Source organism: Oxyura jamaicensis, chromosome 4 (assembly GCF_011077185.1).
Source record: "Oxyura jamaicensis isolate SHBP4307 breed ruddy duck chromosome 4, BPBGC_Ojam_1.0, whole genome shotgun sequence".
In the NCBI taxonomy this organism is placed as follows: domain Eukaryota; kingdom Metazoa; phylum Chordata; class Aves; order Anseriformes; family Anatidae; genus Oxyura; species Oxyura jamaicensis.
This window is the reverse complement of record NC_048896.1, coordinates 16,525,906-16,550,111: the sequence shown is the minus strand read 5'-3', so window position 1 is coordinate 16,550,111 and position 24,206 is coordinate 16,525,906. Positions and strand designations below refer to the sequence as shown.

General features: G+C 49.8%; 1 protein-coding gene across 1 annotated transcript in view; it reads left to right on the top strand.

Moving 5' to 3' along the window:
* Positions 1-13,978: 13,978 nt before the first annotated feature.
* The window catches only part of NEXMIF (neurite extension and migration factor), a 136,492-nt gene continuing 126,264 nt past the window's right edge, over positions 13,979-24,206 (top strand). The window contains exon 1 of the mRNA XM_035325144.1: positions 13,979-14,088. The gene's annotated coding sequence lies outside the window, so the exon portion shown is untranslated. The remainder of the gene's footprint in view (positions 14,089-24,206) is intronic.

The following is a 24,206-nucleotide window of genomic DNA, read 5'->3' as shown; positions in this document are numbered from 1 at the left end:
ATCTTCACATAAATTAGGAATCATTTTGAGGTTACCATGCTCATTTAACATCCCATCTGTGTTCCCACAATGGTTGCAGAAGTGACAATTTAGTATTCTATCGATTATCTACTGTTTCCCAGTAAAACATCTCCTGGGACATGTGTTTTGGTTAGTCGAGCATCTAAACACTCTCCCCTACCTTCCATCCTGACTTCTGCTGGAAATCACAGTTTCGGCCAGCACACAGGACGGGTCTGATGGCAGCTGGATGCTTTTGTAACTGCACGCTGATGTGTTTGTCATGTTTCTTGGAAGAAGCCAGAGCATTTTTCTGAAATAGTGATAAAAAGCTGCGTGAAGTGATTTGGCAGTACTCTGACACGCGGTCGTCGTCTTAATGAAATTGTCGGTGGAGAAATTCTGGTTATCTGAGTGTCCTGTAGAACTGAGGTTTTAGAATTTGGGTGCTACATTAGTGCATAAACCCAATTTCTTTTTAAGAAAATCCTCAGACGGTTAGTGCCTGAAAAATATATATTAAATCCCTGTTATATGACTTTTGATCCATTTCCACAGATGTTGAGACTAAACTCAGGGAAAAGACTGGAGCTTTATGCAGCCTGGAAGCCCAACAGAAACTCTGAGAGATCCCCCAGGGAGAGGTCTGCAGGCTAAGGTTGTTCCAGTCCCCACATCCCTCTTGTCTCCCACCAGGACGCCGCCAGAGCCCATCAGTGGCGCTTAAAGTAAGAAAATTTTCTCTAGCCGGGCCTGGTTGGCCCTGGAAAGCACTGGGTGAATGCCTGGAAGCGTTGCTGTATGTTGCTGTGTACATGAGGGGAAATAATGCTGCATAACCTCCTGGGGATGCGTCAGGAGGGAGCCCAAAACGCTGGTGTGTGCAGTCACAAAGTGCCTTTCTACAGGGCCATCTGCTCAGCCCCACTACAACCTTCTGTACGTGCAGTATTGCTGATCACGCTGGCACGCCGCTGGTGTAACATGGTTTGTGTGCATAATTCAACCTCTGACTTCTCCGAGCTGCTGTGTAAGCTCCCTACAACCTACAGCTGCATGGGAATCGTGACCACAGGCACTCGGTGTTTCGGTACAGGGTCTCTTTCTCACAGGAGGAGTGCCTGTTGTACTGAGCTGCATGGTAGTGGAAAAGAAAAATAAAGCATTTTTACTTGTGTCTCAGGGCAGAATTTAAAATAGCATCCCTGATGTTAAAAGACTAATGTGACTTCTCAGCTCTCCCCCACATTTCATTTCCAGTTTTCAATGCTTTGTAGCCCTTCATAAAATTGTCAAGCGTTTATATCACACCAACTTAAAATGCGTCTTGTAAAGCTACCAGGCTTATCCTGGGGAGGGGGGGGAAGAAGAGAATTTCTTCCCTTTCATTATGGAGAGGAAGAAACAGGCTGGAACACCGTATCAGCTTGTGTTGCGTCCTTCGAATGCGTTGTAAGGTGCTCTACAAGTGTCGTCTGAGGATTTTACAGGCCTTGTGCAAGCCCCAATAAATGTTTTGAAACATAGAGGTTGAAAAGATGAAAATATTTTATTGTTTTTAGTAATATACGCTCATGTGTTTTTACACAGGGATGTAAAAATCTTTATTTCTTCAGTGATTTGAGACTTGAAAAAGGTCCTGGCTTTTGAAGAAGGTTGAGCCTATTTACCCTGAGAAGCAGGGGACGTTTTCTGGTTTAAAAAAAACAGCGTTTGCAGAATTTGTGGAAGGTGATGAGGGGCAAGGGGTTGTTGATGCTGTTTAACTGTTACGTGATCCAAGTAACCTAGGATATTTGGCAGGATACAAGGGAGGGGGAAGAGCACAAAACAGAAGTGTTTTAGGCTGGAGTTGTTACATCTACCCTGCGCAAAGTTCACATGGGTTTATTTCAAAGCTTGTATGGGGATTGGGTGGGTAACGGGTTTTGGGTGTTTGGACCAGGAAAAATACGCACCGGGTCAAGTCTCATGACAGTCCCGTAGTCTCAGCTCGAAAGAAGGTCCAAGGAACAGCTTAATAAATGGTAGCAAGTTAAGCAAAACAACTAAAACCTAAGACGTAATATATTACGACCATGTCAGGAAGCTGATGAATGAAGTAGGTGAATGTCAAGTGAACTCATCTGGCTGTGCCTGGCATAGTAGGTGTCACAAATACCGGTAGCATTAACAAGAGAAATATCCTGGCAGAGTTTAGACTCTTAAATGGTTGAATTTGGACTTCCACGCATCTGTGAAGTAGCAAGCATGTGTATATATCTGAGACTTGCTTAAGGTGGAGGCCGGGAAGAATTTTAAAAGGTTAGGAACCTGAAAAATCGTATTGTGGAACACCTGACGTTCACTTTTGGGGGTGCGGAGGGCATCGATTCTTGTTCAGTGGTGTGCTGTGTGCCAGTAGGTGGCCGTAACGGACGTTACTGAAAATGGCACTCGCCACAGCGAATGGTGTTTCCTGAGTTTCTAGGGCAAAAATAAATGATGACCCTAAGCTGCACGATGTGATGACTTTTTTCTTACAGTGTTTCACAGTATTTAAATATAAACGGCCCAGGAAGAGAAATTCAGGTCGTATCGGGGAGTGTTGGGGAGAAAGACCTCTAAAATCAATCCCTTAACTGCAAGCTTTTAATGCTCATCTTGGCCTCACCTAACACTGGCTGCTTGCAAGAGTTTTTCTTGTAGCTTCTTAAAAATTACCTTACGTGGCTATGTTGCCTCTTCTCCCTCCCCTTCCCCCCAGCTGAACTATGATTTTCCTGCAATTCTCCCTAAAATATTTTCTGCCTCTAAGCCTGAGGAAGCATTACCAGCTCCTCCCTCAGAGCTGGGCTTTTCCCCTCGTGTGCTGTGGAAGGGTGCTGGCTTTCAAAGGAACTTAGCGGGTGACCTCGGTGGGATGGGACGCTGCACAACGAAGGCCCTTGTGCCACCTTTGGACCTCTCGTGTAGCAGCTCTCGTGGGGAGGGGTTTGCTTTACAAAATGCTGCTGTCGAGCTCTGCCACAGCGTCTGCTTTTCTCCAATTTGGGCAGGCAAGTAGCCTGAAATACAAGGAAGCGGTTACCAGCTTTCTCGGTGCTGTCTTTTGTCAAGTGATTTATGTTATATTTGGGTTTTACGGGCATTTAATTTTTAGTGGCGTTGGTGTTACGTAGCAGGACTTCCAAGATGGCCAGAGATAGCTTCGCAGAGAGTGCTCTGCGCACACAGTTCTCACAGTGTGGAGAGGATGACTTCGAATGTCATGCCCACCGAAAATCAGTGCTCAATAAGGCCCTGTGCTGCCGCTCAGCGCTGCTGCAAAGAGCACGCCTGGCCGTTGAACTGCACGTTGAAAGGCACGTGCTGTGCCTTTGTCTCTCAGAATTCATTTCCCATCGGCCTTGTGCTTTCGTGTCAGTCCCCTGGAATTTTCTGATGCTCGAAATCTCCAGCCCGTCGAAGCCTTCCTGCACCAAATGTACGATTCTGAAACTTCACCTGCAGAATCTCAGCGTGGGCAAGTTACCTGTTGCTAAAGAGGATGATTCCTGTACATGCCAGCAGCAAGCAAAACATTAGGATGTTTTTAAAAGCACCTGATTTTGCCTGAGCTGTGCTACCGGCAGAATCAGCAGCTGGAATTTCCAATGGGTGTTAGATTCTCAAATCACTACATATGTTGCAGCAAAAAGCGGCTGTAGGTAAGATTTCTAAAGCTCCCCTCGTGCCTTTCATGTCGTAGGTTTGCACGCGAGTTACCGTAATTCGGTCAGACTTGGCTGGATGCTTCCATGATGCAACAGCTCTCAGCCGCAATCTGGAAAGGGTTTCTCGGCACGGCAGCCTGTAATGCTTGCCTTGAGTACAGTACGCCCTGGAGTGGTGTGTTTAAAATATTTTATATCTTTTGGTAGATGTGCATGCAGATCGCATGCAACGCTCTCGACTCCGAATTCATACAGAAAAGGCCGTCATGCCTCACCATCGAGCCCTGTGTGCATGCGTGTGTACTAAATACGAACACGGAGACCGCAGCTCATGAAAGGAGGAACAAGAAACGACTGAAGGCAGGCTGCAAAATGAAGAAGATTACCTAGTATAAATAGCGTAAAAGTAATTTACAGCAAGTCAAATGCAAATAAGGCTTGTTTGCTCTATGTCCTTTTTGTTCTCACTACTTCTCAATGGATGATCAGCTCCGGAAGCTGACAAAAAGTGTTTTATACTGATTATTTTGTGGATTTTGTGTTCTAATTTAAGGCCCCAAGCTTTCTAGCTGTTTAGTCTACTGGAAAGCAGTCCAGTTCTCGCAAATAAGCGTCCATGTGATTCTAATAAGTGTCTAGAGAAGCAAGTCCTACAAGTGGCTATGTGTTCAGTCTCAGATATCCAAGTCTTGGTGGAAATGAATTCAGTGGAAATACAAGCTCATCTCTAATAGCCACCTCTGATTTAGACCAAAGCTGCTTTATTGGCTTTTGAGCTGTCCTGCGCAGATCCTGTTCTAACTAGCAAACTGTACAGACTTGCTTAGTCCTTAAATTCCACTGGATACATCTCTTAAGTACTTTGTTCAAACAAATGTTAAGTTATTTTACTAATCCTGCCAGTTTTAGCTGTTTGACAACTTTGAGTTTGGTCTGACAGCTCACATCATCGGTCAGAACATGATGAGCAGAATAAGGGGCTGCATTGCTTGATGGTGGCTTACGGGGAATCTTGTAATAACGATCAACTAGAGAATGTTGGAAAGCCGTGGCAAGCTGTAAACTGTGTGTGGCAACTGTTAAACACTTGGTTTTTGTCCCTGTTGGCTGAAGTGAGATGCAAGTGGCTGTGGAAATGGGGTGGCTGTGTCCCAGAGTGGGAGCAGAAAGTCGTCGTCTTGGACCCATGTTGTCATCTGGGTGAATTTCTATGTCAGTGTCCACAGCACGTTTTTAATGCTTGAGACAGATTAAAAAGTAGTTACTCAACAGATTATTTCTCTCTGACTGCAGGAGATAATGACGTGAAAATAGTTAGCCTGTGAACTTTGCAGAGAACGCAAGAGGAGAGGAACTTCATGGAGTCCTTGCAGCTGAGTGCTTTGACACGACCAGTGCTATCTACATGGGAAGTGAAGGCAGGCGTAATGGCTTTATGGTTCAGAGCAACTTGGTGCCGATTCAAAATGAAATGGGCAGTGTTAGAGATGTAAGCTCCCAGGTGCACGTATGCCATCTCCATGTAGAAGGTCCTGAACTTGCAAGATGCATAACTGTGGCCAATGAAGTAGAAGAGCTGTGGCTTTCTACCAGAGAAGATTCCTTGCTAGATTAGTTTGTTACGCCCTGGGACTGAAGTATATGCTTCCTGGCAGCGGAGCAAGGCTTCCTCTATGATTTATTTTGAAGGCAACATCAACTTGTTTTAATGCACACTTGTTCTAAAGTTGTCATTAGTGAACCTGTTTGAAGAGCTGTTAGAGTAGCTGCACAGAAGCTGCAGAAAACATGGATTTACCAGGTAGTGGCAACGTAGCCAACTAAATTCAGATGGTGCTCTTCTATAAAATAGGTGCAAAAAAAAAAAAAAAAGAACATGGCTTCAGAAAAAAATGTGTACTTGCTGAATCATCCAACTGTTACCGCCAGAGTTTGTGAGTCAGAGATCATACAACAGAGGTGGGCAACAGCTATTGATAAAGATAGTGAATATGTGAAGGAAGCCCTTGGCACTCTCTAAGCCTCTTGATGTTGTTTGACCAGATGTTTATAATCCACAACAGGAAAAAAAGCTGTGATCAGCCTGGTTGTGGCTGACTAATATCTCTTTACCCATTGACTAGCTGTCCATAAACACAGGAAATGAATTATTTTAAAACAAAATCAGCCCAAGTGATTAAAAAAAAATCATTGAGATCTCTGTTTTTTTCCCGAGAGCTTCTCCAGCAGTTTGTGGTTCTTTGCAAGGGCTCCATGCCTTCTCAGCAGGCGTGGGTCAGACTGGGACAGAGCATCATTGATCCTATTGAATGGGTCACCTTGAAGCTGCTCTCCGGTGCAGACTGGAAAGTGATCTTTGTGGATCAGCGTGCAGTAGATTGCACTCTTTGATGTTGTGGCCTGTTCCTAAAAGTGCCAGGAGTTCTATAGCTCCATAAGAATTAGCTGGAACATCTCAAAACGATTCTAGAGTGGAGCCCAATGTGCTGCCAAGGTTTATAATCGACAAACTAGCTAGGACTAGTTAGGGAAAAGCGTGATGCGAGCAGGGTGCTGTTACCTCCGCTCTGGACTTTTCATCAGCTACAGACTGCAAGTTGCATGACCAGGGAGCGTGTACGTGAACCTTTTCAAGGTGACCAAACATATTGGAGTTGTCTCAAGTGCCAAGTCAACATCTGCAGTTGAGCTCTGTGCGTTGCTGCCGTGTTTTTGAAGAGAAGCAGGAACGACTGAGAATGTGTATTTGCCCTGTACGGCAGATGTCCAAACCTTCCTAAATGTTTAGTGTCCGTGGACCTCAAGATCTCGGTTATCACTGTTATCGCAACAGGTTCTATGAATAAAGGTTGGAAATTGAGACCTTGGTATAAAATCCTGTAGATTGATTGCCTTGACTCCCTTTGGCCAGATGAGGTAAGGTTCCTTCACACAGGCAGTGCGATTACCTGCTGTACAAATGGAAAAGGAAATTGCAACTTTGCACATGATTTTCAGGAAGACACCCAAACTACAAGCTATCTAGCAGAAGGGCTGCCCTCCTCTTTGGAGGAAAAGCTTGCATTGTTCTCTGGGGAAACAATAGATTTGAAGACATTAATCTTTTTAAATGTGGCCTTGCAAAGTGTCCTGAGAAAGAAGATGATCTACTAAGTGTTTACACTGGTTTCTGTAGCTTTCCATCTAATGGATGGAAATCTCATCACCCGAGACCTCCTAGGGCTTTAGCGGGAAGCCAAAAATCAGACTGAATTGAAACAGAGACCAAGCTGAAAGCAGATACAGGGCTTAAATACAGGTTATGTGATGCATTGGAGGATTAATTGAACTGTCCTGTGTCGTTAGAACAGGCTAATGACTGAATAAGTCTTTTTTCCCCCTTTTACTATTTTTATTTAAATTAGGTACAAGAAGGAGAGGAAAAAAGTAAGCACACAAGCACTCCATTCCCTAGAGGGGGAATGTAAATGTTACAGTGGAGACAGAGGAAGAGATCCTTTCCTGTTGCAGTCTGAGGCAGATTAGCAGCATACCTTCAATATTCTTTCTTAGAAGGTAAAAATACTAATAATTCCCTAAGACATTGAGTTACAAAAAACAAAAAAACAAAAAACAAAACTTTCACTATAAAAATGTCCTTTAATTTTAACTTTAGTCTTTATTTTGGGGGGAGATAATGAGGGTAACGTGAAGCACACAATCTATACTTTTGGTTTTCTGTTTTGAAAAGTAAATGTCTTGCCTGGAGAGAGAAGCTAAAACGGTTTGTACAGGTGTAAGCCTTTCCTTTTGTTCATATTAAAATAAATAGGGGACTCTCACTGAACTGCAGTTTAGTGTTTTAATCGGTCTTTGTTGGATTGGAAAGCATTTTTTTTCTGCTAGGAGGCTGTCTAAAAAAATAAATATATATATATATATCCTTAAAATAAATTAATAAAAATCTCTTGTGAAAACGCTGAAACTAAGTGGAATATTTCCAGAAGAATCAAGCATTATTATGATGTTTTTAAGTGTGTGTAAAATAATCCTGTCTTCCAAAAAGATGCTTAAAGTCATTTGGATAGAGTTGGCATCTGCCAGGGTAGAGTCACACATAAGATAACATGATTGACCATTTTTGGCATACGATGGTCTAAATTGGCTCATCTATTGGCTGTCAGTCTCTTCTGAATTGGATCCAACTCTTTGTAGGCACGTTTCCATCTGGTTAAGTTTAGGACTCAAGCTGTTTATATATTAAAAAAAAAAAAAAAAAGTACCAATAACAGTCTCTGGGAAAAGGTTTTTGCTTATATTACTAATGTATTTCAAAACTATTTGGTTTTCCTTACTGGGCAAAATAACCTTACAAAGGGTGAAAGAAGATGTGCTTACGTATTGTGTTAAGATCCTTGAAACACACAAATGAGATTGAAAGACATGTAAATTCTTATACATGCTTGCTTGTTTATATATGCATACGTATAGTTCTCTAATACGCTATTCTTCCAAATTGGAAAAAAACAGATTTTAAGTCTGTTAATATTTTAGCTGTGCGCATTAGGAAAGTAGGATGAATACATGCTGTCGCATTCTCATTGAGTCTTTCTAAGATTGGCCTTGCATTATTTTTATTCTGAATATTAGCCATCTGGCACTGTGCGCTGCAGTATTTAGTGCCACAAATAATAATGAAAAATATGGTAATATCTCATGATACTTTAACATAAAAATATAAGACAGAGGGGTATAAAGCTTTGGGCGTATAATCTTAAAGCTGCCAAAGCATCTTGTTCCCTGTGCCCTTGTTTTCCATAAATGATTCCTTGATTGGAGACGGCAGCGGTAATACGCAAGTCACTGGTTAATGCATGCTAATGAAACTGCTGTTCTTGTAGTTCACAAACTACAGTCCTGAAGAAAAATAAGCACGCAACCTACCAGGATTTATACCTTTCAGTTCAGGTAGATGTAGATGCATCCAAGATGCACAAGAAAAAGCCTTCTGAATTTAAATATATTGGAGAGGGCTCGATCTTTTAGGCATCACTCAAATCCTTTATAAATGCTTGAATATTTTTTTTTAAGTCAGTTTTTCCTCCTGTCTCCCCACATCAAAATATAATGAGACTTGCGCATTCAGCAAAACTGTTGCTTGCCTGTAGTTAAGTTTCATAATTAGACGGGGCTTAAAATGAGGTGAGAGCTAAGTTCAGTGATTCTCTATGCTGATGCAAAGATGAGGTGCAAGGTGACTGGTGGAACTTAAGCCTTCGGTGTTTCAGGAAAACAATTGAAGGATGTTTAGGTTCAGAGGAAGGAAGCGTCTTCAGGAATATTCATTTTAGAGAACACTTGCTGGAAAGATGAATTCACTTTTACATGTTTCTCTTGGGTTGGATTTGCAGTTGTAGATGGGCCAAGCAGCAACTGGGATGGCAAGACCTCTGTGGCCATGTTGCACCGCTGCTGTCTGCAAGAAGAGCAACCATTTTCGTGAGCTCTGCTGCTAAGAATCCAATCACTACTGGAACATCCTCTACACTTGAAGCCAGAGCATGAAGTATAAGGTGCCTCCAGGCACAGGGAGCTTAGTGCTTCCTAAAGAAATCAAATATTTATTAGAATACTATAAGTGACAACTCCAACAGAAATGAACAGGACTTAACTTCTGTTTCCATGCAGCCCACCCCAAACAGAGACGACAGCATAACATGAAAGATGACAAGGCTAAATAAAATTTGAGTTTCCATCTGTTGGCAAAGAATTCTCGCCAGCTCTTTCAACTCTGCTGTGCTCATCCAGGATTTTTAGATGCGTGGCAGCTTGGCCAAAGCAGTGGCCAGGTTTGGCCCGTGGAATATCCAGGAGCATCTACTGCCTATCTGCAGTTCATTGGTCTAGCACACGTAGCAGAGGCGACCCGCATCATCGGGTTCACTAGATTTACTGCCTCTGAGTAGATCAAATCCATTGTGAATCCCCAGCAAGCCTGATTCTTTCCAGACGTGCTGGCACAAGGATCGATGCCTGAGCAGTAGGTTCAGTGAGCACAGGGTGTGTTGGGCTTGGTGCACGAGCAGAAATTCTGCGCAGAAATCCAGAAGCTTCAAGCCAGAGGAGCCAACTTCTGTCCACTATATCTCGTTATCGTCCGTTCCTTCATCAGTGGCTAAAGGATGTAGGAGTGCAGAAGAGACTGGCTCCCTGGTGGTGATGTGGAACTGGGGGTTTCAGCTTGGGGGCTATCCAAGAGCCAAACTGATCAACAGCTCTGCTGCTGCAGTTGGTTGTGCTGTCTCAAACTGTTGTTCAGTGTTACTGAGCATTCAGAGTTATTCCCTCTTTCCTTCATCTTGTTTTTTTCCTTGTACTTATCCCGATCCTTCTCCAGATTTTTGTGATCAGTGTGCTTTTTTTCTAGCTTTTTTTATTTTTTTGTCTAGCCAGCGTGCTCTGGCTCGCTGCAAATACACCAGACCCTTCTTAAACCTTTTTTGTTGTTGCTGGGTTGTTTTTTGTGTGTGTGCTTTTTTTTTTTTCTTTTCCTGCTAATACAGTAGCCTCCCCTAAAATGGCCAAGGTTGCTAGTCCTGCCAAGGAAGTGAAAGAACACAGAGCCTTCTGTCTGCAGAGTATTCATCTTGGCCAAGGCACAAATGTATGCTTTTATTTCCTCCTGTTCAGAAGCCACCAATAATCAGGTGTTTGGCCACAGAAGCCTGGTAAGATAAATGTACAATCTGAACAAAGATTTTAAATTTAAAGTTGAAGTGTCAGGAGGGATGTTTGGGGGGGGAAAAAAAAAAAAAAGAGAAATGGGTGTGGACTAATTTGGGCCTGTTAGAAACACAGTTTTAGTGTATTCCACCACGGGATATTTATCTGCTGGAACTTTCTGACTTGAATATGGATGTGGTTTTTAGCTTTGTGATGGGAGCTGCATTGAAGGGTTGCTTTTTAGGAGTGGAGAGGTTTAACTCCTGGAACAAGGAGCATAGCAAGGAATGGAGAAGACTGGACACCTAATCTGGGACCCTCCTCACTTGCCTTCCACAGTTCTGTCACGCACAGCAGAAATTTGCCTTGCCCGGAGAGGTCAGCAGCAGCCTTGAGTTTCCTTTTTCTTGGTGTTTCTGAAATGTCCCCAGTCAGGGCGAAGAGAAGGCACGGAGTAAATAGCAACACGTTTCTCCAGCTCCCCTTAGACAGCACACTGGAAGGGGTATGCAAAAAGACTGGGCAGTGTTGGGGGAGGCTGTGTGCGACTGGTGGAGTTCATAATGAGAGAGGCTGCTTAGGGCAGCATTTCAGAGCTTTTTGATAAAGCTCTAAGGCTTGCCAGGTGTGGCAGTCAAGGAGAAACTCGGTATCTGGTGGTTCATAATCTCAGCTTTGTTCTTCAGGAATTGCTTCAGCCTCAGTACGAGTGAATCAGTGTTTGCAGGCTCAGAATCGTTTCCCACAGCACACAGTCAGGTTTGAATCACACATCAGGACCAGGGAAAGGAGGAGACGGGGTGACTCCCTCGCCTGCCTGAATCGAAGCCCCCCGCTGCACGGAGTGCCTCCAGTTCCAATCGCTTTTCTGCTCGTAATGGCACAAAAATCATTCCTTCGTGCAGCAGTTTGTAGATGGAGGTCTGGTGTTGTCTCCTCATCAGGCAGTTCCCTGCCTCCATCCCCAAAACAGAACTTTTTCAGACAATTGAGGATAACAGACCTCTCAGCCGCCTTGCTTTGCGGTGCTGGCAGCATTAGGGTCTGTCAGATGTGGTGGGCACCACGCGGTGCAGGGGGCCTCCACGGGGTTCGGGAAGCGCCGCGGTGTTAGGGCTGTCTCGCCCAGCACGAGTAGGTCTGGTGCAGCACGTCTTCTCCGCTCTGTTCGCACCCTCCCACGTTCTCTCCTTCCTTCCAGATCCCCACCAGGCGTGTGGGTCACGCACGGGGGAGAAGCTGTGGCTCTCTTGTGTGAAGCTGGCCCGTTACCATAATCGGGGTTCTGCTACCATGGACTCCAACTCCTGCTTCCTAGCAGGCAGACGAGCAGGCGTTGGCTGAAGGCATACGTACATGCCTGGGCACAAGGATTTTGTTTGAAGACAGCTGGGAGGATGGGACAGATGTAAATGTCTGATCTGCTCCGTCTTACAGGTTGTAGTGAATGATTGCGATGCACGTTGCAGCTGCACTGTACTGGGGAGGTCAGGAGAGCAATGAGGGTGTGCGGCAGGGCAGAGCGAGGCGGCGGATGGCATTGCAATCTCTCCTCGCTCAGGGTTTTGTTGATCTCTTCCTGCCAAAAGGAGTTTCCTTAGCACCTTGTTCTTAGACCTGCAAGTCTCCTATTTGACAGCCTGGAAATTTAATATCCACCAGCCGAGGTGGGTAGCTGCACTTCCGTCGAGCCAGTGCGCTTTGCATGTGTTTGTGGCAGTACATAAAAAGATCACGGTGCACAGACTGTTAATTTTTAAGATTGCCCAAGATGCTGTGCAGAATTCTGTGCTGCTGACGGACGGATATTGTGGTAGTGCTGTAAACGAAGTACCCTAAACGAGTAGCGTGCAGGAAACTAAGGATGTTATGCTGTGCCATACTGTGCCGCAGCTACAAGGATAACCTTTGAGCAAGCTTTATGTTTGTGTTCTCGATAAAGGAAGGTGCTTAAATACCTGTTGTTGTTGTCTTCTAAACTGGATCCAGGTGCGATGCTTGTTTAATTGAACGTATCTTTCCATCTCCACAAAGGCTCTCCCCAAAGCCCTCGGGAGGAGCTGGGGAGGTCTGGTGGGTGCATGTCAGTGCCCCAGTGCTTCCAGCCACCCTCATCCTGGCACTGGGGGTGCCTTTGGGGGTGTTTCTGAAGGTAACTGCCCCAGGTGTGGCTGAGGGCAAAACCTGCCCCCAGCTCCTTGTATTTTGAAATGTGCCAAGCAGGTGATGAACACCATCTGAAGTGTGTTTATTTTACTGAGTGCTGCCAGATGCACGTCACTGTCTCACCTGACCCTAATTACTCACTTATATCACTTTAATCTTTCTGTCAAGAAAATAACACGGGCTGAAATTAAATATGGTATTAGGGTAGAGATGTGCAATGCTGCAGGGGCTGACCTCTGCACCTTCCACAGCACCGGGCTGATGCTGGAGGGGAGAACCCTGACTGCGGGGAGGACAGGGTGCTGCTGCTGCTTGGCTTAGGGCTTGCTCCCTTGCCCTGGTCCCATCGCTCACCGCTCACCTCTTCTACTCTGGACCACAGAGCTTTGAGTAGGAGCAGCAGGAACAAGCCCTGTATTTGTAGAAGCAAACGGGCACCGCTGCTAGTGAGGAACAAGTGGGGTTTGTTGCTCGGGCTGTGGGGCTGCGTTGGGGTGAAGGGGGCCGAGCGCGGGGAGCTGCACTGTTTCTGCTTCACCCCTGCGTGTGCGCCCCAGCTCCTGGGAGCCAGGGCTCCGCTGCTTGGTCTTTTCCCGGGGAGAATCCCAGGGCGGAGGGGACCTCAGGAGAGCAGAGCGGGATCACCTGGAGCCTGTTATGGGATCACCTGAACGTTATCCCGTGTGACTGAAACCTGAAGCAACGTTTTGGCCTGTTTCCTAGGTGGAAAAGCAGCATTTTGCGTTAGCCACAGCTGCCTGCTCCTACCAGAGGTGCTTACATCCCCGTCCCAGCGCCCGGCGGGCTCACACCCGTCTCCCTTACCCGTAGCCGCGCTTAAAACTCGCTTCATCTCCCCAGGGGCTTCATCACCTTTAACTTTCCCCTCCCCTGCCTGCCGGGGGGGGCCGGGGCTTTACCATCGGCAGCCCAAACTTTCTCCCCCCCCCCCGCTGGGGGGGGGCCCCCCCCCTCCCCCCCCCCCCCCCCCCCCCCTCCGGGGGGGGGGGGGCGTGGGGGGGGGGGTGGGAGGGGGGGTGCGGCGGGGCCGGGTCCCTCCCTCCCTCTCCCTCCTTCCCTCCCTCTCCTCCCTCCTCTCCCTCTCCACAGCGGCCCCGCCGCGGTGCGGAGCGGTGGCGGGCGGCGATGCTGCCCCTCCCCGGCGGGGCCCCGGCGGCTGCAGCGGGGCCCGGAGGAGGCGGCGGCGGCGGCACCGACAGCACCAGGTGAGGCCGCCCCGGCCCGGCCGTGGCCCGCCCTGCCCTACCCCGCCCGCCACGCGCGCTCCCGAGCCCTCCGTGAGGGGCCGCGGGGACGCGCCGCGCGGCCCCGCGGCCGGGGGAACAATGGCGGCGGCCGAGCGGGGAGGGGAAGGGTGGGGAGGGAGGGGGAGGGAAGGGGCGGGCGCCTCCACCTGCGCGCATGGAGCGGCGCTGAGAGGGGCGGCGGGGGGGGACGCGGCCGCCGCCGGGCCCTGAGGAGCCGCCGCCGCCTCCTCCTCCTCCCTCGCGGGCCCGGCGCTGAGGTGAGTCCCGGGGTGGGGGTGGGAGTGGGGGGCGAGGAGGGGGAGAGCCCCCCGAGGGGGAGGAGGAGGGCGGAGGGGGAGGAAGGAGGGGGCCGGGGGCGCCGCCGCCGCGGCCTGCCCGCACTGCGCGGGGCCTGCGGGGAAGGGAGGGCCGGGGAGCGGCCCCCGGCGCGGGGGGAAGGGGAAGGGGGCAGCGGGGGGCAGGATGAAACCCGCCTCATTGTCTGCCAGCCCTCCTGAATGCGGCTGCCGGGAGGATAATGAGCCATCTGGCCGGGCGGCGAGCTGCCCGGCCGGCCCCTTCCCTTCCCTTCCCTTCCCATCCCCTCGTTTCCCTTCCCCATCCCTTCCTTTCCTTTCCCCTCCTTTCCCCATCCCCTCCTTTCCCCATCCCCTCCTTTCCCTTCCCTTCCTTCCCCATCCCTTTCCTTTCCCTTTCCCCTCCTTTCCCTTCCCTCCTTTCCATTTCCCATCCCTTCCTTTCCATCCCCAGCCCCCCAGGCCGCCGGCTCGCAGTGAGCACCGCAGAAATTACGGAGAAAAAAAAAAAACAACAACATAAAAAAAAACAAACACCAAACCTTCCCCTCCCGCTCCCCCCCGGGCCCCCCCAAGCACAAAGGCAGCCCCCAGCTGCCGCCTGGCACCGGGCGCCCTGCAGGTACGGGGCTGCAGCGGGCGGTCTCCGGCGAGCCACTTCTGGGGAATAAATATTTGACAAAAGGAGCAGAGCTGAGAAACGGATGGGTGGCAATTATGTAAGCCCGTAGTAGGTTGGGATGCGCCTCGAGTCCGCTACGTAAATCAACCTGTTCGGCGAATAAACCTGCCCTGCACCACCGCTTTACGCTATGACGGTTATTGCTGCTATTATTATTATGATGATGATGATTAATTTTTCCTTTCAAGGGGCTAAAGCCCGGCCGGGTGCTTTCGGATGTCGCTGCCCGAGCGCGTGAAGCCCGCGGGCAGGGTGGGCGCAGGGCGGAGCGGTGCCGCGGGCCTTGGGCAGTGCCTGCGGGTGCCCGGCGCTGGCGGCGGCCCGTACAAAGCTGCATTGATTCGGCTCCCTCCGTTCGCGACGGCGGTGCTGGTGAATAATTATTTTCCCCCAAAGCTCTAACTAAGGGAAGAAAAGAGAGTCCCCCGGTCGGCCTACACAGTGGTACAGTATCTTTGAAAGCGCGTATCCGGCTGCGAATAAAGGGAGCCAGTCCGAGCGCTCAGCAGAAATGAAAGGCGGGCAGCGAAGGGGAGCCGCCGGCCCGCGGCCCCGCGCCCCCTGAAGCAGAACGAGGGGCAGGGGGAGGGGGCCTTTGGGTGTTTTCGTCTTTTTTCCTTTTTTTTTTTTTTTTTTTTTGGCTTGCTGTCTTTTGGAGTAGAGCTCCGTCTCCCCTTGCAGATGGTCAGGGAGAAGTCTTTTGGATCGGGGGGGATAAAAAAAAAAAGGGGAGAGAATTGTGGCCGGGTGGTTGTCGGCGAGCGCGGCTGCGCAGGGCGGTGTTTTGGTGGGGTCCTCCCTCTGAGGGGGTGATGCCTCGTGGATGTTTTTGGCGTATCTTCTCCCTTTCTGTGGTGGAAAGACTTGGACGAGTTTGCAAAAGCGGGAGGAGGCCTGGGGAGGAAGTATGGCCAGACAAAGGAGCGCGGCTCGGGCCGGCAGCCCAGGTGTAGGACGCGATCACCGGCGGGCAGGGCAGCAGCGCCTCTCAGATAACCCACCTTGCCCGTCGTGGTCGGAGCAATAACAGCTCCATGCCAGCCGCGCTGATTTCCCCAGCGAATGGTCCCCTTAAAGTTTCTGCCCTGTCACGGGCAATGTTGGGAAATCCTCTTTTCCTCGGGGAGGAGAGCGGCGCGTGCTCCAGGCTTCTCCCGAGTCCCGCGTGGACGCCGCGGTCGCCGGCTTTGTGCTTGGCCTGGCGAGGCAGGTGGAGCGAGCATCAAATGCAGCAGAATTCGCTGTTGCCTCTCGGTAACAGCACTTTTCGCTCTCTGAGGGGCGTTCACAGGAAGATATTTGGAGAGTTGGGAGCAAAAGAACCTCGATGCAATCCACCTGTGACGTGCCAGACCCTGCCTCCTCACCTGGGTGAGGGTTGTGCCGTTTTTTTTCCTGGTCTTTGTGTCCTGCTAGCGCAGTTTGCGTTGGCTTTATCATCGCTACCTGGGCATCCCGGCGAGCAGACAAGGCGTGTGGTGTAAAACCGAGTGCGTTCGGTGAAGGCTCCTGCGTGCCCTCGTGGCGTGGGCGTCCCGTAGCGGCTGCGTCCCGGTGCTGGGAGCCGAGCGGCGAGGTTGGGAACACCAGAGGCAGTCGCTTGGTGTAAGCATCCATGTGCTGGGCACGGATTTGGCCTGAAGGCTGCACAGATTTGGGATCAACCACCCCGCCGTCGTGCCCAAGCGTGGGCATTATGGGTTTCACAGCCCTGGCTTGCGGGGAGTAGCGTGTCGTCTGTGTAACGCTGCTTTTGTGCGCATCTCTCCCACGGTGACGGCTGGGGAACGGCACGGAGCAAAGGCTCCAGACCGGCAGGTCTCTGATATTTTTTGCGGCGGTGCCTTTTTATTCAAAGCAGGTGTCATGGAGATCTTTCATCCTGGGATTTCTTTCATCCCTGGCGTTTGTTAGCTCGTGTGAAAACTTTAAATCTGGAGGGTTTCTTGTATACAGGAGCCGTTCCGGCATCCCTCTCAGGCAGGGTGAGCGCGGGGCCGGGGGCTTGGTTTCTTTCCCACCCTGCCGGGTGCAGGAGGTGGTTGGTGCCCGGCGGCCTGGGCTCACCCCCGCAGTCCTGTGTGGTTTTAACAAAGCTCTGGGAACTCTTTTTTATTACAAAATGCCCAATTTATCCAAGCTCTCGTCTCGATAGCCTCCCGTGATAGAAAATTCTGCTGCCTAATTGCTTCCTTTCACCGATCCTGTATTTCTCTCTCTCCCTCTCTCTCTTTTTTTAATACATTTTGTTTGTGCAGTGCCTTCAGAGCATGGGTGGATGTGGCACTAGAGGTTTCGGGTTGATCTTCTTGCCCAGCTTTCCTGCTCTTGCCCTTTGGTGTGACCGTGGTACGCCGGACCACGAGGCCTGGCACTGCTCCGGCTTGATTCGTGCACGGAGCCGCTTCTAACGCCTCCCCGAAACACCCTTACCCTTTCTAGGGCTGGGGGGGTTGCCTCTGGAGCTGGGTGCTGAGAAAAACAAGTCTCGATTCATTTCCTTGCGCTTACAAGTAGCCAGGAGAGGCTTTGATGGCGAGTCTTAGGGCGGAAGAACCGGGCATAGAGAAGATGGGGGCCCCACGGATTTTGTTTCCAGCGTAACGTGCCGATGAATGGCTCGAGTCTTTGATGGAGAGGAGAAGCTGAGGCTTTCTGAAAAGCCTGTTTATTGACATTAATTATTTTTTATTAGTTACAGCATCCATAGTTCGTTGGCAGTAGGAGAGCCCAAAGTAAGAACATTAAATCTTCAGAAGTTGTTCAAAGCTTGCATTTTTCATAAGAAGCTTGTGAAGCTTCAAATCTAAAGCTTCCAAAGCCTTTTTTTTTTTTTTTTTTAATTCCTCAGAAGTGCCACTGAAGCTCTTCTTTAATTTTTAGTATTTTAGCTGAAACTATTAAGTTTTTTTGTATATGTATTAAAAAAAAAAAAATAGTTCTTTCCCATCCGTTGCGCCGGCCCCAGTTTCCCACTCCTTGGCTGCAGACCCAGGCTCTGCCTGCGCTCTGCGGACCGGGCGTTACCGTGTTCCCCCTGCAGGGTGTGGGATAATTTGGGTTCGTCTTGGGTCTGTGAACGGGACTGGTGGGGAGAGGGCTTGTTCTTAGCTACGAATGCTTTTCTGAAGGAAAACCACCTTTTTCAGACATGAGGTGCCTTCAGCATGGGGGGGGGGGCGGGGGGTGGAATTTTCGGGAAGGTGAAAAGGGAAAGCCCGGCGCTGACCGCGATTTTTCAGTTCCTATTAAAGCAAACAAGCCAACCCCGAGCTTCGTGACCCCGCCGCCTCTGCAGGGAGCGACTCGCCGTAATTTCCTGCGGTTTGCTTATGTCTGTCCGAGGACATCCACTACAGCAGCATCACCTCGTCCCGGACCCCTGGTGGGTGGGGGGGATGCATCGGCTTTGAGATTCATCAGCTCGACGTCGCTGCGAGAGCGCAGCGGGCTGACGAGCGGCGCTGGGATCGGGGCGCGTTTGGGACCGTGGCTGACCTCGGCGTCTGCGAGTTCAGCTGGGGCAGGGGAGCTGCGTGGGGCACGGCAGATGCGGAGAAACCTTCAGCTGAAACCTCCTGCGGAAAGCGTGGTTTGTCCTAACCCAGTAACCTCCCCTGACTTGATTGTCGTATTTGTCTGGGTAGCTCGTCATCTGATGGGGAGCCGGTACTGCAGCAAAAGCGTCTGTGTTTATTGTGCCGGCTTCTTTCTTTAATTTGAACTAATGCCTTCCCCGCGTTCCTTCTCCGTTTGAGCCGGCCCTTTCCTCGTCGTAGCTGCTGGAACGCCAGCCTTCCTGCACGGCAGCAGCAGGCTGGGCAGCCCGCTGCGTTCACAGGAGGTCTCAGCTTTCAAAGGGTGGATTTTCTGATGGCCTTGCGTGGGTTGGCTCAGAATTCATCGCTCCGTCAGGCAGCGCGAGCTGGCAGTGTGAGCTTACCTTTGGTTTGGGGGTTGTGCACGCGTAGGGCACCGGGCTAATAGCCACGCGGGTCTAGGACCCGGTGCTTCGCGGCCATCGGGCCTGGGTTTGCCCCTCGGGCGGCGAGTTGACAGCCGTGTTGGCTCTTTGGTGGTTACCGTCACGTAGGAGGGAGGGATGGAATTAGAGATTTCAGATGCTATCCCAGTCCCCCCATCAGGTTTTCCCCCCCCCGTTAGCAACATCTGTCCTTCCTCCCATCACCTTGGGGCATCCGAGCCTGGTCCTCAGCAGCCAGGAGAGCCAGGGAGCAGCGGGTGCGGTGGTGGGGAGGAGGAGGATTTAAGGACGCGCGGTATTGGGTCGCACGCGGTGGGACGTGGGGTGCTGCAGGGTGCTCCCCTTCCTCCTCTGGCAGCGGACGTGCCCCCGCCTTGCTCTGTGTCCTTCAGCACGTTCTGCGCGTGCCGTGCTAATGGAATTCAGGGGAATTTGTTTGATGTTATTTATTCAAATCTGGGAAGGGTGGCTGTGCAAAGACCAAAGAAAAGTGGTTTTAGTCTGACAAATGCCAAGGGTTTTTTGTTTTGTTTTTAAAGCCCAAACAAACCCTTTGGGATCCTTGGCTGGGTACATAATAGCATGAAATAGACCATTTCTTTCATTCTGCTCCCTAAAAATCTAATTCTTTATGCATTTAAAGTGGGAGTTGAGGCAAAAACAGAGTTTAGCTCTGCTGACCTATATTTATGAGAAGAGAAGGCTTGCTAAGCGTTGCGAGAAAATATATAATGCCGTTTGCATACCCCAATGAAACGTATACACGTCCTAACAACACTTTGGGGATTCTTCCTCTTCTCACCGCGTGTTTCAGCCCTTTCCAGCCCAAATCAGTCGGGCCGTGCTGTTCGTACCACCTGTGTTCCGGCTCCCCATCACAACGGCAACGAGGAGGGGCAGCAGAGCAGGTAGTTTAAGCAAGGAGCAGAGGTGGCACTGAAAACCTCCCCGATCCCAAGGCTTAAAGGTGAACCTTTATTCATTAAAAAAAATCAGCTATTTTTGTAGTGCGCAGCTTAATGGTGATCATGCTGCTTCTTGCATAACTGTGGCACAGATGTTATTTTTTGTAATGTTGCCTGGCTTATTTAAAAGGGAAAGGGAGGAAGGGAATTTATCTCTTTGGAGATGAATATGTGGAGCCCATTAGTTACAAAAAGTGTGAAGAGCTTGTTACAGCTGAAACTAGCACAGCTCTGAAAGGCTGAGCTGCAGAGTAGAGCTCTTCAGATAAAGAAGTAGTGTTGTATCTTCTGGAGTTTGTTGTCTGTGTTGCCAGATAGCCTAAAATCAGACCTCACTGAAGTATTTGCACACATCGTGTTTGGGCAGATGCTTAAGTACCTTGCGGAAGCGAGACCACATCCGAACGTCCGTTTAATGAAGTAAGGCGTTGGCAAAGCTCAGCCTCACTGGGTAAGCAGAAGTAGCGCTTAGAGCTGAGGGACACGGGAATGAAATGCGTCACTGGGCGTTGCTGAGCGTTAAAGCATGCGTCCTACTGCACTGGACAACAAAACCTTTGAAGCTGCTTTCTTTGAAGAAATACGTGAGGAACTGTGCGGGGTTGTGCTGGCAGGCAGAAGTCACGTGCAACCCTACAAAGTCCTGGTGGAGGCAAGAGGGGGTAACGCCACCATCCCCGGCTGGCGTTTCTGATGACCTTGGAAGCTTTTCAGTAGCAGCAATGCGAGTAAGCAAAGTGGTAAACGCTGTATTTATATTTAATAACATTGACTTACCAAGCAAATGCCTGCTGTTTCGGATCAGCGCAGTGCGTGCTGCTTCTCGACGTGTTTGCTTTCTGAGGCTCGCCTGTCCTGGTGGTGCGGAGGCGCTCGCCGGCGGCCGAGGGGCTGCAGAGCCTCGTGCACAGGACGGTGGGATGTCAGCCTTGACGTCCCAACTCCTGACGCGTCGGAGATGAGTCTCTGCTAGATCGCCTGCTGCGGGAGATAAAGCACGAGGCAAAATGAACACCAAACCACAGCCACCGAAGGCTGGAGCGTGCCAACCCAGCGTGGTGGCAGGGTTACGTGCTCGCGGGTGTGAATTCCTGCTTCTCGGCATCCCCGCGGGATGGAGGCGGCGGGCAGTGGTGAGGGCTGAGCACCCTGGCAGCACCCCTCGGGCCGAACCCCCACGGTGCAAGCCGCCTCTGCCCGCTGCGGAGGGGTGCGCGAGGAAGGCTGGCCTGGAATAGAAGGGCTTGTGCTTGATGCAAGCTGTGTTTACTTTTGAAAATTCAGTTTATTAAACTCAAGGCTGCAGAACTCTGGGGATCAGTGATGCTGTCTGAACATCACCTTACGCACCGCACAAGCAATTTTTCAAAATTACTTTTTTAATTAAAAGTTGTATCAGTTTAATGCGAGTTAAAGGAAAGTTCACGGGCTTAGCGGCGTCTGAAACCAGGTTGGGGAAGAACCTTCTTCCGCCCTTATAATTTCATCCAAAATAGCTAGTATGCATGCGAGGAGAGGGGAATCTCCTCCTGTGCCTTGCATCCGAGGAACTGCAGGGTAAAGGTATTTATTGATTATCAGTCAAGCTGCGTTCCAATATCCTCCGCAATAGCTGTGCGGAGCTGAATTGGAATATGAACACAAGGAAAACAAGGAGGGCTCGAGGTACAGCAGAGGAAAGTCAATACAGAAGTTATTTAAATGTCAGCTGCCTGGAAGAGCTCTGCTCAGAAGCTGCAAGGAGAGATTAGGTCTAGGACATAATGCATGAGCGTGAGGAAGGAGGAAGATTGCGGGTCAGGTGCTGCAGGGAACGCGTGTGAAAGGAATGTATTAAGGAGGAGGAAGGCAGGAAGAAATTGCTGGTTGAAAATTACATCTGACAATTAGTTCTGAGCAATTAATTGGAGAAACACGTGGCTTTTGGAGACGGGAAGGCTGCGGTCATAGTTGGTGGGCAATGTGATCCATCCTAAGTGTTATTCTTCAGCGCAGCTGGTTGACAGGGACAAGCAATGCTCATCACAAACCTGGGTACTGCCTTCATGTTATATTGTGTTTGTTTTCGGAACGTATATGCAGCGTCTCTGCAAGCAAAGGACTCCTGGAATTCAAATTACATTGGCTAAACAAAGCCAAGAGGCCTGAGTTATAATTGCGTGGCGTTCGTCGACTCAAGTAGGTTTGCATTCGGGGAGAACTCGATCTGAAAAATGTCACTGCTTGGTAGATGAGCGGCCTTCTGATTTTCATGGCCATCCCCGTCCCGGTGCTGAGCCCCGCTGCCGCAGTCCTTGGGCGGTGCCGTGCCCCTTCTCATGGAGGTCGGTATGCGTGTGACAGCGGTGCGGGGTCCCATGTCATGTTAACAGGTCCCAGACCGGCTCTGGTTTGGGTGCCAGGACCATTTCTTTACCTTGGGTACCTGGCGTGGGCGCGTAGCAGCATGCACTGTTTGTGTCTGTATCAGTCACGCGTTGGTTGTGGTCTTGTTGTGCCACCCCGAGAGCAAACACGTATTTATTAAAAACCATCCCAACCGGCGCACGTGCTCCTCTCCTGCAGAGAGGACGAGAGAACAACCAGCCCATGACGAGCGTCATTAGCGGCGTTTAATGCTCGGCCGGGTGTGCAGCAGAGGAGCCCATTTACACTGGGAAATGCGTGATCGTTCAGAGGGCAGGATGACCGGGCAGGCTGCGCATGTAACTAACAGGAGGGACAGAAGACGGATCCGAAGCCACGCTCTGAAGCAGTGAACGTAGGTCGGTGTGCGCTGAAAATGCAAGGCAGGTGTCGTGTAGTGGTCTGAGCCAAGGAGCTAAGCAAGCCCGAGCTCAGTCCTCACACCAGTACTCACACGCGCCGTTTCCCTAGTGGGCGTAGGGTGCTGACGCCGTTTTTCTGCCCTGCTCGCCCCGCTTGTGCAATGGGATTGTTAATACGGAGGTGTTTGCTTCCCTGGAGCGTCATGAAAATCAGTTGAAGCATGTGGTGTGTGTTGAAGGAGTCCAAGGGTCTTGGTGCTGATCGTTGCAACAACCACTGCTTTAAAAACACTTCTCTAGTTCTAGAAAAAAGATTTCCTCTCTTGCTAGGGTTGACTCCTCATATTTTCAGTGTTCTTTTTACAGACGTGTTTTTTAAAACCTATTTTGTCCAATTTCTGAGCCTCAAATTTTGATTACGACACAAAATAAGAACAGGAGGCAGAAAGCCCTATGCCGGTGCCGCGGTTGCTGCCTTGCTTGCGGTCCCTCGTGCCTTGGGACGGACCTGTGGGGATGCCCCGTTACACCTATCTAACCTTGGTTTGGCTGGGGAGGATCCTTCAGCACCTACAACGTTGGCTGCGTCTCTAGGGAAAGCTGAGAAGCAAAGGGGCTGGCAGGAGGGGTGGGCCTGGAGCAGCGAGAAGAGCTTTAGGGAAAAGAGATGCTGTCCTTCGCTCTGTTACTGAGACGGGGCAGTGGCTGCTGGCATCCCCTTTAGGGGCACGTGGCTCCGATGCGGCCTCAGCTGAAGCCTGTTGGGCCAGCCAGCAAGGTAAGCGTACCCTGCACGTTTCAGTTTGCATACTCCTCGAGTGCTGAAAAAATGAGGCAGTTTTTCAAAGTTTTGCACGTAGAACTTTCTTTCTTCCCTTTTATATGACACAGAGGAGCTATCATACTTAATTAAAAGGCTCGCGCTATTCTTCTGAAGCTTTCTATTCCAGTAAAAGGTGGAGAGATCTTTCTGAAGATTACTGTTGGCCAGGACTGGTTTCCTGTCAAAAAATGACCTGTTTTAGCAGTTTCTTCAAAAAGCATCTGGGGAGCCAGTTGAACCAAAACTAAGAGGGAGTAGAAATCTGAAGGACGGTTTCTGTAAGCGTTTAAGCTAGACATTTCTTGGAGGGGATCCTTCCGAGGGTTGGTCTAGGTTGACTGTAGGTGGTATTAAAAAGCTCAGATGCGACTGGAAGTTGGATTGAAAATGCAAGGAGAGATGAAGGAGACAAATGGAAGGCGGAGTGCAGAATTCGTGCTCGTAGGGCAAGAAAACACCCTACCTTCCTCCCAGCACTCGCCTGAAACATGTGTAAGCCTTCCCTTCCTCGTGGGCTTGGTCTCCTCCTCTTCTCCTCGCCTTGTTGCTCTCTTCAGTATCAAAGCCGCATCCCATGCGGGTTAGTTTGCTTCTGGTGCCCGAGTTCACGGAGAGGATGAGACGAAACTCGGTTCTAACAGCTCTCTTCTAATTCTGCTGCATAATGGAGATGAGCAGTACTTACATAACGATATCCTGGGATGTTAATAGATTTAATAACCCAGAAAGGTGGGAAGACGTTCTGAATTACCTATAAAAACGGCATCGAACTAATGAAGTTTATGGGAAGCTCATCTCTTCGAAGAAGAGTCGGATGGTAGACGCAAGACTTCTGCATATGCTCAGGGGAGGAAAA